General features: G+C 44.2%; 1 protein-coding gene across 4 annotated transcripts in view; it reads left to right on the plus strand.

Moving 5' to 3' along the window:
• Positions 1-15838: 15838 nt before the first annotated feature.
• TEC (tec protein tyrosine kinase) overlaps positions 15839-21534 on the plus strand; it is a 54526-nt gene continuing 48830 nt past the window's right edge. Inside the window, exon 1 of one of the 4 annotated variants that reach the window (XM_054204233.1) lies at positions 15839-15965. The gene's annotated coding sequence lies outside the window, so the exon portion shown is untranslated. Of the gene's footprint in view, positions 15966-16753; positions 17084-21534 lie in introns of those variants that run through there. The other 3 variants (XM_054204234.1, XM_054204236.1, XM_054204235.1) reach the window with 3 other exon arrangements.

Raw genomic sequence — 21534 nt, forward strand, 5'->3', positions numbered from 1 at the left:
AGCAACTTTCAAACATGTTGGGAGTTTGAAATGCTGTATATATATGCATACTGGAAAAGCTAGTATGTTTTAAATAGATTTTTGGTTAGATTTTCATGAAAATTTGTAACTGAAGGGGGGAGAGACGGTATACTGATAGTGTAGACCAAACTTTGCAATTAAATTAGGTTTATGCTCAATGGATTCATTAATGACTGCATTAGCGAGCCTTTAACAAGGCTGTGCTTCTGTCTGAAGGCAATATGCTAATACTGACAAAATAATTAAGATTTACAATCAAGAACAGAAGATGTGTGGCCAGTTTTAAAGCTGGTTGTAGTACAAATACTGTGTGCAAACAAAAGAATTCCCAAAGAAGCCACAGATATTACCTCTGTTCTTGAGCCTGGTGAGAAAACGAGAATACACTTTTTGAGAAATGGTGTATAGCTGTCTTATTAAAAACCACAGCGAAATGCAACTTCGACTTTTAATCTTTTTTTCCCCTTTCCTTTTATTTTCTGTTTTGAGAAAGGATTTGGCTATTTTGCACAGTACAGAAGGTATCTGTCGCCATCTACTGACAGCACGTTGTGCATGAGCCGGAATGGGGCACGTAAGCTGAGCCTTCCTAGGGCGAAGGTTGTGCACCAGGGCTCTTGCCAGCCTCTTCCAGAGGACTTGAGGTCAACAGACCTCAGTCACCGCTCTGGAGGCTCCGGGCTCACTCCTGAGGAGGTGTGCCAGAGATGGTACAAATATGTCCAGAGAGATGGCTCAAATATGTCCAGAGAGATGGCTCTTGCCATGGGGAGGTAGCGCAGGTACATGCATGCTCTGGCCTCTGCGCTGACAATTCCCTGCCCAGATTTTGGGAGCACTTGGAGAAGAACCCCTGCTCATTCCATGGTGGAAGAAATTCCTTGAATTTGGAGGATGCTGTAAAGTAAATCTTACAGTGTAATGGGTCCCAACACTCACTGATCTCTTCAACATCATTATTATTATCGCAGCCTCATGATTTTTTTTGTTCTGGATTCTTGTATGGTAATTTTTTTTTTTTTTAATATATCTGATTTTACCTGACAGTGGTAAAACAACAAATAATGCATAAGATTGAGCAAAACATGCTCACATTGCTGCTTTTTCTAGTGCCATTCACTCTGTGGTCTCCTGCTGCCCAACTAAACTAACTAGCTCCAGGGAGGAGCCGAGTTAGCTGCTGCGGCCTCTGTCAGCAAGGATGAGCAAAAGGAAAGGCCCCGCAGGGAAATCAAAAGAAAATTCCAATTCATTTGTTTCCCAGAGCATGTTTCTCAGTGCCTAATTAAGTGCATACCTTCTTGCTCAAGTCCACGAGAAGAACTGTCATTAGATTTCCCAGTGCAAGAATATTATAGGGTTTGTGAATGAGAGGCAAATTGGGAAAATACTGTTTAGAAACCACAACGTATTAGGAGAGCAGGCTGTGCAGGGAGGCGGGCAGGAGACCCCCTGGAAGGGGTTGCAGGCAAATGGCCCTCTCGTGGTGGCTCTCAGCAAAGTCACAGGAAAATACTCTGATCTTGAAATGGCAGGTCACTCACTGTAAGTCAGTGGGCCTGATGCAGGGATTTGTCCCGCCCCACCACCCCCTCTCCTATTTGTAGGTGGATCTTGATGAACAATTTGGTGTAAAAAAATTAAGGAAAAATTTATTCTATTATTTTCCTATGGAATTATTTGCTCCCCTCCTAATATTATCACAACACTCACCAAGCAGACTGAATAACTGGGATTTTTTTTCTTTTTGGTAATGACTTATTGACTGCAACAGCAAGATCATCCTCCAAAATATACAGTACAAATAGTCTCATTTATTCTCATGTGTTTCTTTAGTTTACAGACATTTTAAAGACTATTAAACATTAAAATAAAAGAAACTTATAAAATGGTCTATTTCATTATCCATACTCCTGCTTTGTATTTCCTATTTCTTTGATTATCCCCCTTAGATTTTAAGATCTTTGGTTGGAGTAATCATTGGACTTTTGTTTACCAAGTGCTTTGTTTGTTACTAGTACACCTAATAGTACTACTCAATGGGGAGCCAAGCTCTGCTGAATATAAGTAGCTGAAATATTAATTTAAAAATACTGAAATCAGCTGATAAAAATATCAGCTGATAAAAATACCAGCTGATTTGAAGTGTGAGCACACACTGAGACAGAATAGTTCAGTCAGATAACTGCGGAAGGCAACTGGAGTTCCTTTAAGCCGGTGCTCCAGGAATTATCTTAAGTATGTATCCCAAAGGGCAAAATTATAGCAAATAACTCCATTCATAATTAACTCAGAATCCCTTAACATTATGTGTAAAAGGAGAGCTTACAAGGAACAGAAAAAGAAAAAATGTCTTGCCAGACAGAAGGCATATAGAAAGGTGAAAACATCAGAAGTCAAGCTTAGGTAGAGGTTGCAAAAGAAATTCAAGCAAATATTAAGAGGAACCGTGGCCAGATAAACAATAAAAAAGAAGTGGCTACCTCATAAAACATAGATGTGGTTGCAATTAAGGACACCCGCCCCAAACTACCTGAATATTTGGCTCAGCGTCAGCGTCAGTAATGATAATGCCGCAGTACGCAGAGGATGTTAATGAGAATGGGTGTGGAAAGAGAAGTTGTCATGTGCAAGGGCAAAGAGCTCAGCTCTCAAGGACGCCCAGTAACTGAGATAATACAGCCAGTGGTAAGAGGTTTAATGCATTTACTAAAACAGATGGCAATACCATATGATTAAAAAAATAAAAAATAAAGTAGCCATCTTTAAGGAGGAAAGTGATCCACAAAAGTGTATTAGGTTGATCTCAACTGCATACAAGGACTCAACATTTTGTGAAAGAAATAAAGATTTAAAAGTACATAAAGATGGGAGAAATAGTTACCAAAGATAATTGTGCCAAATTAACTTGGTATTTTTCTTTGCTAAAATATTCAATCTTTGCAATAAAGGAAATCCATATAGATTTCAGTAAAGTGACTGACATGGTGTTATGTGGAAGTCAGTGTGATGGTGCAGGAAAATCTGAGGGAAGAAACCAGCTGAAGGGCAAGTGCAATGGCTGTACTTACAGGAAACTGCTCAGGCTATAGGGAGATGATTTGTGTCACTGTGGATTAGGGATTGACTGCATTTATCATTCCTGTTAATTATTATGTCCAAAGAATAGAAACAATTAATGAAATACACTGGTGACAGAAAGAAGGTATCTGGCACGCACAGTAGGACTGAACTGCCATAAAGCAAGGGCTCAATTAACAGAAGACTAACGCAACGAAGGCAAGGGACTTAGAGACAAGGAAGAATTTCTTCAGTAAGTACAAGTCCATCAGCTGCTGACAAAAGATGAAGAGAAAGGCCTGGCTTGGTTTAGTCAGTTGTCCATCACAGGATGTCTAAAGACATCATTATGAAAAATGAAAACACATCTATAGGTGCTTTATTTCAAATAGTTTAAAGGGAAATATTTATGCAACCGTATAAGCTGAGACCTTACGCAGAGTACTCAGAACAACTCTGTCACAGTGAAGAAAGATTAACACATGCTGGGACAAGTTCAGGAAAGAGGTCCTTAAAATGGCCAAGGAAATAGCGATACCTGCATATAGGCCAGGAAGTGCCTTGTTTAGCTCAACTAGATGTGGTTTCAGAGGGTAACAAGGGTAAACACTGGGGAGGAAGAACTATGAAAGTCAACTAGCTACCACTGAATCTAAATTGACAATAGACTTGTCACCAAGGGAAGGATTTGAGTTCCGAGTCCCATGTTTCCCAGCTTCCTCCACACTCAAGCTGCAGTTCTACGCAGTCTGAACATTCCCAATACAAGCAATACATTAACAAGCAATACATCGGTGCACATGCTTAACTTTGAACACAAGATTGGTCCCATCAGGTCTTCAGGTTTCAGGGGAAAACCGGGACCACGAGAAAAGAGGATCATATAATGGAACCTTTAAATTCAAGCAAGGCAACCCATACAAGCTTAACAGAAGGGAAGATTTTGCTGCATTTTATAAAGCAAATTTAACTCACTATAGTGTAAATACATCAGTGCATAAAGATTAAACATATATATACTATAACCAAAAACTGACCTCAATTTACTCTCTATTAAATCAGTGGGAATTAAAACCTTGTAGCATCAGGGCCCTCAGCTCCTTTTGTAATTCAGGTAAGTTGCAAACTTACAGATTCGGTGTTGGATTTTGTTAATGCATGTAATAATTATGAGTGTGCCAGTACATGTAACGTGTTGCAAGTGTCCACTGATGTATATCTTATATATATATATTAATATACATATTTTTATACATCTATGTATTTGACTTCAATCAAAATGCTAAACTGAGGTATTATAACATGGTAAGCAACATACCAATAGAACTATTCTACCTTGTTGCCAGGTAGAAAACCAAGTTTATAATCCTTTTAAACAATGATATTTCTCTACCAAAATTACAAAAAAGAAATAATATCTGAACATGTAGTTACCATCATGGAAAATCCCTTTATTGAGGGCTCGACAGTAACAAACTCAATAAAACATGTATGCTTTATTAGAAGTTACCTTCTATATGAAGCTTTCTCTGTAGGTATCCCTGAGCCCTTGCAGTATTGTACTCTGTACACACGCAATTCAACTGATTTTATCATTTGTGGCTTGAAACACTCTTTGGAGTGTGCCAGTGAGCTGTGACCTTCTAAATGCCTTCATTGCTGGGTGGAAAGGCTGAGTCACTCATTGCGAGGGATTTCTGGAGGGTGAAAAACTAAAGAAATAGATGGGACAGCTTCAGCCCAGGTGTGGCTGCAGCCAGTGGTGCTCTAAAGCTAAATATGAACCATGATTAGGCTATCTCCAGGAGAAGGAAGCTGCCTTGGGCTGAGGCACCTGCCCCCATCACAACCAAGCCCCCGCATTAGGGCATGGTAGGATGCTGGTGTCTGGTGCGATGAGACACATTTTGCACTTCCTTTTTAGTGCACTTCAGGTCTGAGCCTGTTGCAGTGCTGCACAGTTCTTTAAGTACAGAAAGCCCTACATAAAAGCTAAGCTATATTCAGACCTCAAAAGATGTGCCAAAATGACAAAAGCCAAGCCTTGGTGGAAAGTTCAGAGTAGAGAGAAAATTCAAAGGCCTCTTATTTTTAACCGAGAATGTAGCAGTTTGTCTCGATTTCCCAGCTCAAACAATGTGGCAGGCTGGCGAGAGTGAGATATTTTCTATGGGCTCAGTTCCTACTATTGTTTACAAGCCAAATGTGAGGGTAGATAGTAATGGGTCAGCCCACTCGTAGTCATGGCACAGGCGTCCTTCACGAGTGACATGCCTGTGTATTAGAACAAAGAAACACGTGAAGGCAAGGGACTTACAGTCTTCTTCCTTTCTCATAAGCATTTTGGCAAGAAAATTCTGAGAAAAACGTTAGGGTTTCTCCAGAGAATTTTATTATTATTTTTAAAAAATGCTTTCAGTGCTGGTTACAATAGATTTTTCCTAAGAGTTAAGCATCTAAGCAGTGATAGCTATATATTTCTCTGAAAATACTGCATTTATGACAGAATCCAATGAAGCATAGGGGTGTAGTAATTTGGCAAGAGCAGGATTATTGTCTGTTGTTCACACTGTCGTATTTCTGCAGTTCAAAGTGATGAACCAAATTGCATTGTTTCACCCAGTCTTTCAATAGGTGTATTACACGTTGTGTGTGTGTGCATGCACGCGTGTGTATCTCTGTGTCTATACACGCACACGGACATCAATTAAGCATCCTATTTAGACCATGTTGGATCTGAAAAACTTAAAAATCTGACTTCAAACAGAAGAAGATCAGGCTTAGTCTTGAATTAAAGGAGGTTGCAAGAAAGCAGGAATGAAACATGGAGTGGAAATGCCCTCTTTATATCACTTGAGGCCCCTGTACCTCAATTTTAAGAGCTTTAAAGAACAATGAAGATGTAGAATTGTTTTCAGCAAGACCATAGCTGTGGACGTGACATTGCAAAAGATGTAACATTCACCTTAAGTCGGCTTTGCTCACAGCCATGGAATTCACGGGGGTTGAATTAGACAAAAAAAAAAATGTTACATTTTCTGTCCCTACTTTATTTAACTGGTAAATATTACTTGAAAAGTGAACAGAAGTTAAATAAAACATTTTACCGTGAAGTTACTAATTCTTTAATAAAAACCCAAATACTATTTGCTGCAACTCTTTTGAAAATATATAGCATTAATGGCTGTCAATGAAGACTGGAAAAATGGTTTTTAGGGTGAGTGCAGGATGTCAAGTTCACTGTAGAATAAATTCAGGTAGGTAATTATGACAGTGGACTTACTCTGAATTCCCATTACTGGGGTGCCAGCCTGATAAGGAGATAAATTAAGGTTATGTGGCAAAATGCTTGGACTGAAGACTGCTGTCATACTATCGATTGCATTTGTTGAAGTGGGCTTACAAAGTCAACCAGACGCATGATGTATTTTATTCTCCGGTTTGCAATTGTATTAGGGAATCCCAAATACACTAAAGCTCCACAAGCAAAGCCATAGTCTGACCTAGGTGTAAATTCAGAACTATTTTACCTGGAATGTATCTACAATAATGTTGTCACAATCAGAATCTGAAGTTTTCTCGGGGATTAGGGTTTTGGCGTGATAGCCTTCCAATCAAAGTGCTTCAGCTACTTCTAATGAAATCAGTGTAACATGGTTATATAAGACAATGATACAAACCTCTCCTAAATGGAGCAGTATTCTTGTCTCCCAAGGGAGAAATGTATGTTTACATTTTTGCTGTGTGTTCTAAGCCTATGCAGAGTCTCACACGAGATTTCATCTACAAGCTAAAATTACACATTGACCACCTACTTTTCAATAGTATATTTCAGCTAAACAGACCACATCCTGACACAAAATCTCCTTCCAGCGTTTTTGCTATAAATTCCGTGTAACTCCGCTGAAGTCAGACGTGAAAATCGAGTTTTGCCGCGCTCAGAATCTGTTCACCGTAACACTCACACCCGTTGATTAAATTCTGCCCTGCCACCTGTATCTGAAGGCAAAACTTGCTTTTGGATCGTAAGAGTTGTCTCTTCAAGCAGGCTTACTCTGTTTCCTTTGCAGCCGCACATGCGGCTTCTAAACCACACGCGGTGCTATCGCAGTGTCTCAGGCTGCCCTGCAGTGTCACTTTTAGCCACAATTTTTGCTCGGGGCTCCTGGTAGCTGCATGTTGCAGATGGTCCACGCTGCCTCCACGCCACCCTTGAGCTGGCAGGGCGGTGGTTTTCCAATCTAAGGATCCTTAGAGAGAGAATCCGACCGAACGAAGCGTGGCCCTTCTCGGTTACCTCCTGTAGGTCCTCTGAGAAATATCTAGAGGCCTAGGGATCACGATCTGAAAACCACCAGAGCTGAGCAACCCAACACCCTGGTCCGCATCCTTGCCTTTTTAGGTAGCTCGTCTTTGTACTGGTACTAGCAAGGAACTCCAATGTGCTCCCCAGCGCTGCTGTGCTGACCCTCTGCGTGGGTTAAAACACGCGAATAATGAAGATTCTTCTAACTCTGCGCGTGGGGTAAAATGTGCAAATAAATGAAGAGTCTCTACGTTCTCTTCCATGTTATATACACACGTTACTTCCTGTCATTTTATTATGTTAGCGCATTAAGCCACCACTCAAATCAGGCCGCGCTGTACTGAAGATAGGGACCATTTTTTAATAACTAACTTCCTGGGTTATGGCAAGTTATACAGCAGTGTTATACAGTGGCAGAGAGAAAGGGCAAAGAAAGATTTGGCAAACACGTGTGGTTATGTGATTATACCAATCATTGTGATCAAGGTCCACAGCTTATTAAAGAAGTTTAAGAGAGTCTTTTGGAAATTTATAGATCCAGTAGCTTTAGAGAGGTGTATGCATGTTTTTGGAGACTAATTCAGCCTGATATACACTTTTTTTACCTTTTGATCCTTAGATCAATATCTGTATTAATGTTTCTTTCAGAGTCTTGTCAATTTTACTCCTAATATAGGAGTATATTAGAGTGGCAGCCGGGACCTCCCACTCGGAGAAGATGGCTGCCTAGTCCAGAAAGAAAAGTTTTTAGAGGTAGATTCTCAGAGAAGACAGTAATCAAAGGCAGCAGCAGCAAATGTCCGGAAGAGAAAGGAATGAGGGATGCATATGGATAATATAATATATAATATAATATATAATATATATAATAGATTATAGCCACAACTCACATACAGATGTCCCACGTTATGCTGGGCAATTTTTATAACAGAAATGCTACAATACCCTAAGCACTGACCAAAACCCCAGATTCCCTGTATTCAGTGTGCTTTCAAAACTCCTTGGTATTTTGACCTGTTGTGATTACAGTATCCTGTAAAAGCACCTTCTGTGGTCATCTATGGGTACAGGTCCTTGCCCTCTAGAATAACCTTCGAGTGATCCTGCCTGTATGTTTGCCGTTGATACCTTATCGGCATCCTCTTAAGCAGGTTGGATGACTTGTATTTAGGAGAATCTTTCCTTGGTGTGGCATTTGTTTGTAACAGCAGACACATCTTACCAGACGTATCACATGGGTGTTTTAAGTGTGTCTTACCAGATTTATCACATGGGTGTTTTACTGTGTTTTAGCTGTGTGGGCTGTTCTCAGAAGAAAGAGCTCACGGGGCTCTCATGCACAGAAGTCCAATCCAGTATGTAGCCTACCATCGCTGCTGTCTAGCCCATGATGTGCCGGAGAACCTGGTTTTTGAGTCAGTGGAAGAAGGATCGCCAGACCTGAAGTTGAAAGCAACTTTTCTCCTTACTATAACCTGTGGGTAATGCATTCAGAAAAGAAAGTTTTTTTCCGGATAAGGATTTCAGTCTAGCTCCTACTGGCTCCAACGGAGAACCTCTAGCTCTTGAATCAGAAGAGAGAGTGTGCAGCAGATTCCTACTCACCCTTTCCATCCCACTCAAGATTTTGCAGACCTTTATTGTACTCCCTTTATGCCATCTCTCTAAAAGACTGGAGATGATCCATTCCACTCATTTGTAGTGAAGGATGCCACAGAAGGATGCCATGAATATATCAAATGTTTCCTCAAAAGTAAGCTCCCAAAAATGCACAGAAAAAGAAAGTGTAGGGGTGCCTGTGAGATATCTAAGAAAAAACCGTGAAGAATCAATCATTTCATAAACTTTATCCATCCTGAATGAGGAAGCAGATGAGTGGGGAAAGAAGCAGAGGAAACAATGCGATTGTGTAATGAAATATTGCATCAGGATGCACACGCGCAAGGGTAAAAATAAAGTAAAATTACAGACATGTTGTTCATTGTGGTGTTTCTGACTTTGAAACTCCAACATATATGGATTTCCTGGGAGAAAGGGGAGAAGGGATTTGTGAGGCCATTGCCTATTTGCTTCCTCTTTGTCAGGCACCACCAGGCTGTAATGGCCCTGTCCGCCTCCCCCAGAGCCTCCCACCACCCTGCCCATGGCCCAGGACCCCATTTCAGACTCCCTCCAGGCTGTTAATCACCAAGACTACAGCAGTGCCGGTCTCTAGCTCCCCAAAGCCCTCCTGCCCTGCCTGGCTATAGGACCTGACTTTTGGGCTGACATTGGCTTGACCTTGGGACTGCCCCATCGCCATGTAGCTGCCTGGCAGTCACTGGACCTGTTCTTGACCTGCGGAGTGACTTCCCAGCTTGACCTTGGACCTGTCTCATCCTCACCACCTTGCCTGATGATTTGGACTCTGGTTGAACCTGGCTGCCCCCCAGCCTGCCATGCTCCCTGGCTGGGGTGGTGGGACAGGGCCTGGCTGAGAGGCCCTGCCCTGCTGCCCCCCTCGGGGTCCCCCATAGCTCCTGGACTCCAAGGAGCCTCCTTCACCCCCTGTCCTGAAACACTTCCCATTAGCAAGGGCTGGTGCAGAGCATGCACTCTGTCACTTGACATAGTGGGAACTCTGTGGGTTTATTGTTCCCTCGATACACGCTGTGGCTGGATTCACCCACCCTTGATATTTTTTCCCTTAACTTAGCTGGGAAGAAAAAGAAGAACAAAATCTTTATCTCTGTTTCACAGATAGGATCAAATAGAAACAAAATGATGTAGAAGAGTAGAAGGGAAATAGTGTTGGTAAAATGCATAATTAGACCGTGGAACACATTGCCACGGGCGTCAGCAAGCTTAGCAAGGTTAAAAAGCAAGGTTGTTACACTAATAACAAGAATATCCAGAGTTTTATCAGCCAAAACTGAACTAAAAATCTGCAAGGAAATTAAAACTTATGCTTCAGAGCTTAAGGAATTGTCTCACTGTTAGAGACTCACATGAGACTTTCCTAGAGCTACAACTCCTCATCCTAGGACCTACCTACATCTTGGTTTTAGGTGTCAAGTGCTAGTCACTATTGGAGACTCTTGGCCTGAGCCAGTGTGGCAATGCTGGGGCAACTTTGTTAATGGGCACTAAATACCTGATCTACTTGTCGTGCTTTTAATGTTTAGCTGAAAGAAGGAGAAACCTGTCCATGGACAATTCATCTCATCCTACAATAAACAGGTCAGATGAACTGGGCTCTAAAAGTGCTGAATTCTCTCTTTGGAAGGAGTCTAGATGATAATTTCATGTGTAGACATTCATACTAAAGGTGTGAAGTTGGGTAAGATTAATGCAGCTCCTTTAAATATATCTGAGTTAACTGTAAACTAGTTAACTTAAGTATTACTAGCTGTGAAAGTTAGCCTCTCTGTCGAGGTCTATTCATATATTTATTCTCCCCCTCCCCTTTCTAGTAATCTTTTATTGTTTATTTTGCTCAGCTATTCCATACGATTACAAACCAGGAGGTAGAAATAATTTAAGGCGCATAATCTCTCTTCTTTCTTGTTTCCCTCAAAATCTTGAAAGCCCTTTCCTCTCTTCTAATGATAGGCATAAATGGCAGGTTTAAGTGGAAGTCTTTGTACCATACTGGGCAAAATTTTTACTGCACATCTTGTAGATCTGCATCTGCAAGATGCATTTCTCACTGTTAAGCAAGTGGTGAATTATTCTGGCATGTTCATTACTTTCTGGTACCTTAAAGAACCTTTGCAATAAGTTCCTTTGCATAATATTTGCATTGGTCATGATGTCTCTCTACACACTTCTTTTAGTGCTCCTTCAAATACCTTCCTAGGCTGCTCTCATCCATGCCTGGAGCGCTGAGGCCTTTACCTGTCAATCCGCTATTGCTCTTTGCTCTCTAATAATGGGATAGCTCAAGTCTTCTTTAAGCATTTGCATATGATCTGGTTTGTTGCTGCACTCTTTGAAAGTCATCATGCCTAACCTTTTATCTATCGTGACATTAGGCCTTCTGGTCATGTGAGCTACTGGAGTCATGCTGAGATCTGGGACCTCTCCACTCTTTGAGGATACCTAAAAATTCAAGAAGCTGTGGAGCCCTGATGTCAAAACACAGATATTTTTGTTTAAACTTTGAGTTCGAATTTTATTGTTAGCCTAAAAGGCAAACTATAGCACTGCTTTAAAACTGAGATTTTAGCAGCTGCCTCAGAGGGAAGCGGGAGACAAAACATGGATCTCTGTGCAGTTGCGCAGGTCTTTTGGTAGGATACTATGGTTTTGATCTACACATCATTGTGAATGTGACTGGTGTGCCCAATGTCAACAAGAGTGGTGGGGCCAAAACCCCACAGCACGAAGAGGTTCCTGACTGAGTTCTGCTCTCCAGCCCCCAGTTAAAATCTCCCCAGAACATGGTCAAAGTGTCTGCTAGCAATCCATAGCCCACCTTGCAAGGTAGTCTGTCAGACAGAGAGCCCATGGCTCTCCTGCTTCCTGGTTTGTCTTCTCATAACCAAGCCTTATTCGAATACTGTCCCTGTGGTTTTCAGTTATTTTGCTGGTCCCTCCATCCACCTTCAAGGCAACAATATCAACTGCAAGGAAGAATATTTTATGGTAGGCCTGTATGCCACTCCACCGTTCAGAGTTACTTGCAGTGGTGCAATGGAATTGTCATCCCCAAAATCTCTCAAAACTGGGAAAAACCAGACAATGAAGAATGACCATGATTTTTCTCTCATTCACAAGGGTCCCTCTTGAAAGTGAGAAAAACTCTTGTTTGTCATTTCTGCCCATGGCAAGAGACGGAAGAGAAATAAACAGAGGAAATGATGGATGACTGAATTCACAGAAGCCTCTGAAAAATGAAGAAGGACTGAATAGGGTGAAGAGGGTTTGATGGGCAAGAAAAGGAAAAAGAGGAAGAGCCTCTCTGTGACGAAGGGACTGGTAGAGATGCTTCTCTCTGACCAGAAAGATTGCAGAGAAGGGGCTTTTTGGGCTCAAGAGCTCACCCAAAAGAACAACACTGGCTCCAAAAAGACAATGGACACGGACCATGAGATGACAAAGCATAAATAGGTGAATAACTGCTTGAAAAGATGGTCTATCAAACTTACCGTTCAACTTGTATATATTTCTTTCTCTCTTTGGTACTTCACACGACACGTGTGCCTGAAATTTCATAAGCCTTAGTCCTTCCCAAAGTGCAGACTTCCTCCTAGAGAGGGGCGCTTTCCCACAAGAACTCTTCACCGCTGTTCCCTCCCTGGCGGTAGAGCAACAGCAACCGCTCTGGGAGCTGAGGGCCTTTAATCCAAAGCAGAGAAAGATTACTCTGCCATTTCAGTTCACCGAGTGCCCAGGGGCTTCCCAAAGAAAAGGCTCAGTCAACAAGTGCTCCGACCCCTACAGCCCAGGAGGTGGGGTTGATGCCACGCCACCCCAGTCCACAGGGGTCCCAAACTTCTAAGAGGCAGGAGAGAAAAGATGGAAACAGCAAGTAACGCCGAGCTCTTCTGCAAATTGAACGGAAGCCCTGAAACATTCCCTCCTTTTTCTGCATTCCTCACGTCTGCATAACATTTCTGCGTGTGAAATTTTAGGGAAATGAAATCATTTCTGGTTCCAACTTGCTGCTTTTTCTGCAAAGCAGATTTTTTTTTTTAATCCTGAAGCCAAAACGTTCCCCTGAATGGAAAGCTTAGCCCCTCCTGGCTGTAAAATTTATACAGAAGTGTAAAAGAAGCTTAATATTTGAAAAGTACTTTTGCTCTTTAAATACATTAGATCAGGACACACGAGTAGCCCTGGTGATGGGCACTTTCAGATATTTATGAAGTACAGAAGGAAAACAAAACCCTCCTGGCAAAATTAAAACTCCTTCCCCTGGTAATTCTGCAAACCCTGGCACTGCGCAGGGATTGGCATGTCTCAAATCGAAATCACACCGCTTGCTCTGTTTAACAAAAGTGAAGGCACACAGGCCATGAGAAACCAAAACTGTGCAGCAGAAATCCAAATGCACGGTGCTGCCGTGCTCACCAAGCCATGAGAACGATGGGCAATGCTTTTTCCAAAGGCTTTTGGAAAGCTTTCCCAAAGTTTTTCCCAAAGCTTTTGAGAGCATTTGAGCCTTTCCTCAATGCATGTGCTTGGCGCGCATTCAAGAGAGAGTTTCCTGATGCTCAGCGCATCCTCATCCTTCGCCACGCAGCCCTCGCAGAGCCCTTTTCCTTGCCCTCACAGCTGCCGTCCAGCCCAGCGCGGATATAATTCAAAGCACGCACAGCTAGTCAGTGCCATCAGGCAGTGCCCAACCCTCTTCAGTCCCTGAGAGGCTCATCCCTGTCCTCAGAAGTGGTGTCATCTTGTAGTTGCTTTGGTCCCACTGTCCTGCTGATGTCTTTATCTGCCATCATGGTAAAAGAAGGTGGGAGGGGAAAAGAGAGCATTTTTAGGACTGAGAGCCGGCAAGCTTCATAAAGCTTGCAAAAAAAGTTGGTGATCCACACCTCCACCACAAATGCTCTGTCAGTTAACCGATCAACATCAGACTGGTTAACTCCTCGTCAGTAGTTGTAAGAAGGACATCTTCAGCATGAGAGTAGCCACACGCTTTGGGTCACAGAGATGTGCTTTGCTGCCCCTTTGCTGCCGCTGTACTCTGAGTTGAAGCCTCAGGATTAATGTAGCTGCTGCTGGTCAAGTCACGTTGTAGCATAGCCACCCTCTGCTAGATGACACTTCTTTCTGCAGCTCAGAAATGGCACCTTATGGGGTAAAGCTATTCCAAGTTCCTCCTTAAGCAACTGTTCAGTTTTATTGTCCTTTCCTCCTGCCACAACAGCAGCAAGACAGGATGGCGAAAGCTATAGCTGCTATTGAAAAATAAAGCACAAGTTTTGTGCTTTATTGCAAAACTGACTGCATCAGTGGCAGTGGGTAAGGACGTCTGCATGGACACCTGAGCATGTGCTACTACAAATGTGTGGGGATGGAGTGAGGGAGGTGGTGAGAGTGGGCTGGTGGGACTGGTCCCTCTGAGGTGGCTGCATAGGGACTGCCCTTGTGTTTATAGCAGAGATGCCCCGTGCACTCGGGATGCAGTCCTATGACTCCCTGGCCTCACCACTAGTGTGACAGGCACCGGAGACGTGGCCACAGCGCCAAAAGTGCCATTTGGAGGAAATCCCCCAAGTGAAAACAAAGACTCTGTAAGTCATTTCCTCTGAGCTGAACAGAAAGACATCTGTGTTGATCCAGCTCTTACGCACTCGTCACAACAAAACAATTGCTTGTAAGCAGCACAGACCCTGCTTGCTTTCCTCCAGACTGACACTTAAAAACACGAGAGATGTATTTCAACTGAACTTCACAAGCTCTTTTTTCTCTCAATGAGGTTTTGCAGACTGACAGTCTCTATAGGTAAGGTTGGGCTAAGAGAAGAGAGTAAAGAAGAAAGCCTGCATGACATCCCACTATAGACCCTTTCAGTACTTAAAGGGGCATTTCAGTACTTAAAGGGGGCCTACAGAAAAGATGGGGACAGACTTTTTAGTAGAGCCTGTAGCGATACGACAAGGAGTAATAGTTTTAAACTGAAGGAGGGTAGATTTAGACTAGATAGAAGGAAGACATTTTTACAGTGCGGGTGGTGAAACACTGGCACAGGCTGCCCAGAGAGGTGGTAGATGCCCCATCCCTGGAAACATTCAAGGCCAGGTTGGATGGGGCTCTGAGCAACCTGATGTAGTTGAAGATCTCCCTGCTCATTGCAGGGTGGCTGGACTAGATGAACTTTAAAGGTCCCTTCCAACACAAACTATTCTGTGATTCTGTGACCCTGAAGTCTGAATTTCAACACAGACTCCCGATGGGTGCAAAAAGCCTCCTTTAGTTATTCTGGCTGTAGATGAGTGAGCTTCGGGGTGGCTGGATGTAGCCGTTACCCATCATTAAGTAGAAGGGAAGGAACTGCAACTCCAAGGGCCATCAGGGCAAGGGCAGATCTGTGACGGCCGCCTCAGGGTTCACAGCCCACTCGGGATGGGGAGAGCTGTGCCCACGCTCCCCATTAGCCCTGCAAGAGCTCACGCTTCACGGCGGTTTGGAACGAGAAGTATCTGATCCAAAGCACCGATGACACGTGTTGAAAGCCGGCTGACGCCAAGCACTAGATTTTGGGGCAGAGTTTGCATCCTTCTCCAAGCTGTATAATCTGCCTTTTTCTCTTTACTTCACCGAGAGTTTCCGGGCAGCTCCTGCCGGGTCTGTTTGATGTGGGCCACCTTCTCGCTTCACCTTCTAGCCACCCTGCATCTGCACGGGGCGGGGGGGCGCCCGGGGCGGGGAGCGGGCTCCGGTGCAGGGTCCGTTACCCGCCCCCCCCGCCGCTTCCTCCGCCGCTGCCCCGCGGGGAGGAGGAGGAGGAGGCGGAGGAGGAGGAAGAGGCGCTGCCGCCGCCTTCCCGGGCCGGAGCGGGGCAGTGCGGTGCCTCCCTCCCTCCTTCCGCCTCCCTCCGCGCCGCCGGCGCCGGGGCTCCATCGGCGGCCCCCGGGACAGGCAGGTAAGGCAGAACCGGGGCCGGGGGCTGCGGGGCCGGGGGCAGCGGGGCCGTCCCCGGGGGGTTGGCGGCTGGCGGAGCGCAGCCCGCAGCAGCCGCTGTCGGCACCTCCTCGGCGTCGCACACGGGTCTGTGAGCGGGCGCTGTGACAAAAGCGGCGTTTCTAAACCTTTGCTTAAAACGGGTCTAGCTTGTGTAATATAAGGGGTCGCAGCCCAGGCTGCCGAATCAACTTGAAAGCTAACGCTTGCTGAGTATTTTCTTGTTTGTGTGACTTTCTTCTACGAGCCTTTCCTTACGGCCGTGTCACCGCCGTGCTTCACTAAGGCTGTCCCACCTCGTCTCAAGGCGCGATCAGCCTTGAGTGTGAGCTCAGCCACCTGAATAATTCCCCCCTGCTTTCTGCCCCCCGCCGTGGCGATCCTTTCTCGGTGGCGAATGCTCTGATGTCCCCTCGTGCTGGGACACGGCGTACCCCCGCTGTAGGTGACTACACTTGCGTGGTGCCATTCCACAGGCTTCCTTTCTGCGTCCCCAGAAGTCGGAACCCATAATTATTTGGACCGTGAACTGAGCTTTTAGCGTAGAGATGGCCACGAGCTCTCTGCTTGGAATGACAGATGTGCACCTTACTGTGACAAACGCTAATCTGAAATACTTAGCATTGTTTTATGAGTCAAATAAGTGGGAACGTAGCTTTTATAGACAGAAAAACTGAACGCAGCAGAAATGCAGATTAAAAGGTGTCTTGTGACTACTTGCTTCTGGAGCATTTATTTTCATTTTAGAGTAAATGTTGCCGATGCTTTATCTGACTGTCTCACCTTTTGATATAGTGGGACTGTAGGGTGAAGCATCGCTTTTTAATTTCTCAGAACTCTCCAGTGACTGGAAGATGGGTCGTTACTTATGGCTGCTATATCAGTGTTTAGGGTATTTTGGGCCATCAGAAAGCAGCACGCATACAAACAGGCTCCCAGTGATGCTTGAGGGAGTACCCAGAGCGGTTTTGCATGTGCTCCTCTCTCCTGTCGGCACACCAGCCCTGCTGCTCGGATCACACCACCGGTGCAGAAGAGGCCCTTTAGGTGTCCTGGTCTTGTTTCACAGGCACTGCTCTGGTAGGTGGGGAGGCAGCTCCTGGGCAGGGTGCTACGCGTAGTCTTTTGATGGTTATGGTTTGCAAGTGGGTTACAGCAGGAAAGAGCCCATTTGCTATCACGCTCTCCTCTGATAGGCTTCATATTTCTCTAGGTTTTATTTTATATGTTTTATTTATTGAGAAATTACATCTTATGGTGAAATAATCAAGTTTTTCTCTGCATTTAGCCCTCAGTGAAAGGGTGCTTTACATGTTCTGCTAAAATTCTAAATGAATATTATGAGCATTTTGAACCAAATGATTTCTATGTGAGCTTGCCTGGTGAAATCACTGAAAACTGAGCAATGTGGTTGTATTTGGCACCTGGGTACTCCCTTCTCTCTCTTTTTTTTTTCTTTTTTTTTTTTTTTTTTTTAATGAAGTAATCTCCCAGGTGTGAAAATCAAAAACAAAGATTTGGAGTTCACAAAGTTGAAACATACTGCCAGTTAGACCTCCATGGTGAAATAACTAGTTCTCAGCCGCTAGACCTGATCTTAACCCTTCAAAACTTACAGGAGTACCACCTTGGTTTTTTATGCTAATACAGAATTTGTAAAATCTTTTAAAACCATTGATTGTGAGGCAGCTAGAGTTATGTCCTAAGTTAAGTTACATTTTAATTCTTAGCTATGGGCTTGCTGTTGCGGATTTGGCGTTGGAATGTATCCAGTAACCTGGCTGACTGCCTACAATGGCTAGAAAGGGAGAAAAATAAAATAGAGCTGATAAAACAATATCAGCTCCATATTGTTTCATCTTGCCCTGAAACAACACTGTATTCAGAAATGCCGTGATAGTGTGGTATCCTGTAATTAAAGTTAAAATAACTGGGAAGTGATTACATTCACAGAATTGCTTGGAAGCATCAAGAAGTCTTCCCCCTCCACCAAATGTAGGTGCAACCTGTTGTAGATTTAATTCCCTCTGTGTGGTGTTAGCTTATAAACTGGATACACAAGATAAGGTCCACAGTGGTTTTAAGTTTCATACAAATATTTGTATCTCAAATATGCAAAAGATTTTCTGTGTATTAGACAATGGAAGTCTGTGCTTCCTGCTGTCAATGCAAAGATAACGGAAAAAATGTCTTCAGCCCCTGTTAACCATTGACCTATAAGATGTTTTTCTACTTTTGCTTGTTTTGACTTTTTTCAGTAACCTATTACCTTTTTACTGCTGCACTTGGAACTGTGCTTTAGAAAAAGGCAAATTTGTATATGCCAAAGACTGTTGTAACAATCTACAATAGCTCTCCTGCAGAAATAGGATAAGAAAATACCAGTATAAAAATCAAAAGATATGGAAAGCAGTACTTGGCCAAACTGGAGTGGAGATTGGCTTGGAGAAGAAGGCCTGAGTTGGTGTTTTTTTTTATATTTTGAAGACCACACATGCTTCTGAAGGACATCCATCATATATTTCTGGATTTGGGCTACAGATATTTTTACTATTATGTAGATGTATCTATTTGTACAGAATTACCAATACGTTGGCTAAAAAGTGACAGCAATAGTCACTCAGTTGTTGGCCCATGTAAGTTGAGTGATGATGTTCATTAAATGACCTGCTGATACCCATACCTTCCTCCGTTATGCAAAACGCAAGGGAATGTCTGTCAGTAACACTGACTGAGACCTTCTTCTCACTGCAGAGAGATCAGCCCAATTTACCCTATTCCTCCTGGCCAAGGCCTCATGCTAGCACTAAGCATTAGATATGTCACTGATATAACAGGGCACAATTTTCCAGAAACCAGTAAAATTTCACCTATGTTATAACAAATGGTCAATTGGGTCTCAAGAAATGTATTTTTGTGTCTTACTTCTAAAGGCAAATGCCCCATTTGCTCTGCTGGCCCTCAGGCAGAGGAGCACTCTGCTCTCCTGCTTCTGGTCTGGTTTTCTAAGTGTATTTTCTAAAGCAAAAAGCATTAAGAAAGAAAGCGGTGTGTAGGTGAGGAAAGCCGGTGTTCTGGTAGACACGTATGCGCTTTGTCTGGCATGGCAGAAGAGGAACTGGGGAGCAGAGGCTTGTGATTGACCACTGCCCCGTGGCCATTACAGCTCCGGCAGTTCTCAGTCATCCCCCATCCCCTGCCCCGGCTCAGCAACACGGGCAGTGATTCAGAGTCAGGGGAAATACCATGTGAGGTAAAACTTTGAAAACCAGATAGACTTCTTTTTACAGGTGGGGAGACGAGTCTCTTTGTAGGAGATGCTTTGCAGGGAGAGGAGTGGGTTTTTACAATTTCCCAAGTGCAGAGGTGGGATCGAGTAAGGAGAGGTCTGATCCTTGCAAGCACGGTGAAGTGGCTGCTGTGCTCAAATGGGATCATGAAACCTCTGAAAGAGTAGCAAAAGCCTCCTGGGAGCAGGCCTGTCCATCATGGGCAGGATTTGCCTTTCTTAGGAAGAATGACATTGCCTAGGGCAAGCCTTTGGTTTTGACAATACCCAAACATTTAGGAGGAACATGACATTGGTGAAAAGATGCCTCTTGGTTGGATGCCTCTGTCCTGTGGTCTGGGTGGTTCAGTAAAGCTCATGCCAAGCTTGGTGTGGTCCAGCCTTGGTACTGTGGGCAGGAGAGATGGTTTCTGGGACCCTGCCACAGAGAGAGGAGTTGATTTGGGAGACCCCAAGCCTGGCCGATGGCTGACGTACAAGAGCTGTTCCCCATCTGCCAGGGGCAGCCATGGGACTCGGCTCTTGGAGATGGGGAGGAGAAGTGTTTGGCTGGGTTTGCAGTCACAGCCCCTCCTCCGAGGCAAAGCAGCAGGCTGCCAACTGGGCTGCCCTGTTTCATTTCTTAAGGTGAAAATCCTATGCGACATTAAACAAAGGCAGGAAAAAGTTAAAAAAAAAAAAAAAGAAGGTTGCAGTGTGCTGGGCTATGTGGAACCTGGGTGAACGCTTTCTTGGCACTGCGGCTTTTCCTCATTCATGTTTCTCTTATCAGCGGATGTATGAATGGGTACCCCTTTGCCACATGTAGGGTATAACGTCATGTATGCTCAAGTAGGTCACGGCTGAGTTTCCTGTCTGGAGGGGTTTTACTCAGCCCTGTGCCTATTGTGAGCTGCGACGTGATGAAAGTGTAAGAACGCTTCAGATCTAGGTCTTGGTTCCACTTGAACGTGGGGCAGAAAAACCTGGCTTTGGGTGGTACGGACAGCGGGATTCTTCCTGCTGAACCAGGGTCCGGGTAGGACACCAGGACCTTGCCATTCTGAAGAGTGTACTTTCCCTATCACGTTAGACTGAGACCAATTCCCGACCATTTATGCTTATTAAACAAAAGAAGACTTTTTCCCCTCCCCTTCCTTCATGGTAGCCACATAACTTGCCATCGGACCCACATGGTAACTGCCCATCAATTTTAGCTGAACATAGTAACTCTGTGCTAGGCAGCCCTGTGCAAAAAAAAACCCCATTTTGTCAGGTTCTCTGTACTAGTCTACAGGGTAGGCAAGAGAATCACAATACATCAAATTCATAATGTATTCAGGGTTGCTGCTCGTCCCGTGAGTTACAGGATGTCCTATATCACAGGCCCAAGCTCCACATCCTGGCAGAAAGAATAATTGTGTATGTGTGTGTGCGTTCCTCCTTCTCTCCCCAATTACAAGCATCTCTTCTCAGCCGAAGTTGCAAACCGCAGCCATTCCTGGTGCCACAGCGGGGGGAGGAGAGAGGGAGCCTCTTCCACCTTGGGTTGTGCGACACAATGTGGGGGATCTGCTCCCAACATGTAAACTGCGTTGAGCTGAAATGACCGCTCTTTCTGTCCTATGGGAGATCCTTTAAACTGGTAATCCTAAATGTACTTTGGGATCTTTTGGAAGTGAAATTGCTACCTAAACTGTAATCCAGCACAGATGCTTAAAAGAACATTTTTTTAGCATGAACAAATCTAGCACTTGGGTGTGAAGAGTGGCCGGTTCAAAACTGTCAGTGCAACATCCAATTCAGCTTGCTTATGCGTAATGCTTTATGAGATATGTTTAGTTATGTAGCCACATGTGGTTTTCTTTTCCCATCAGGCCACCGTTTCATCCAGACCATGGCTGCTCGGGCTGTTTCGGTTTGCTTTGTCATGGTAGTCTGTGAGGACCAACTCATCCCTGGCGTTGAAGGGGGACTTAGCTTAGGGGACCTCCCATTCTCCCATTCATCCTCAGTGGCGCTTGAATGGAGTGGGTTTAGTTGTTGGGGGGAGGCATATTTACAGTTCTGGTGTGTCAGATGAACTGTGAGGGTCTGTTTTATGGGAGGGGGGGGTTGTGAGAAGGACATGGTGAAAGGCCTTGGGGTGTGAGAGCAGAGATCGGCTGGAGAGCAGAGTTCTGTGTCAGGGGCTGCTGGCAGCTCCTCCGCCATCGCAGCAGCTCTCTCTTCCCACCAAGACACTCTCTCAAAGCATGAAGGG

This window comes from Rissa tridactyla, chromosome 5 (assembly GCF_028500815.1).
Source record: "Rissa tridactyla isolate bRisTri1 chromosome 5, bRisTri1.patW.cur.20221130, whole genome shotgun sequence".
NCBI classification, from domain to species: domain Eukaryota; kingdom Metazoa; phylum Chordata; class Aves; order Charadriiformes; family Laridae; genus Rissa; species Rissa tridactyla.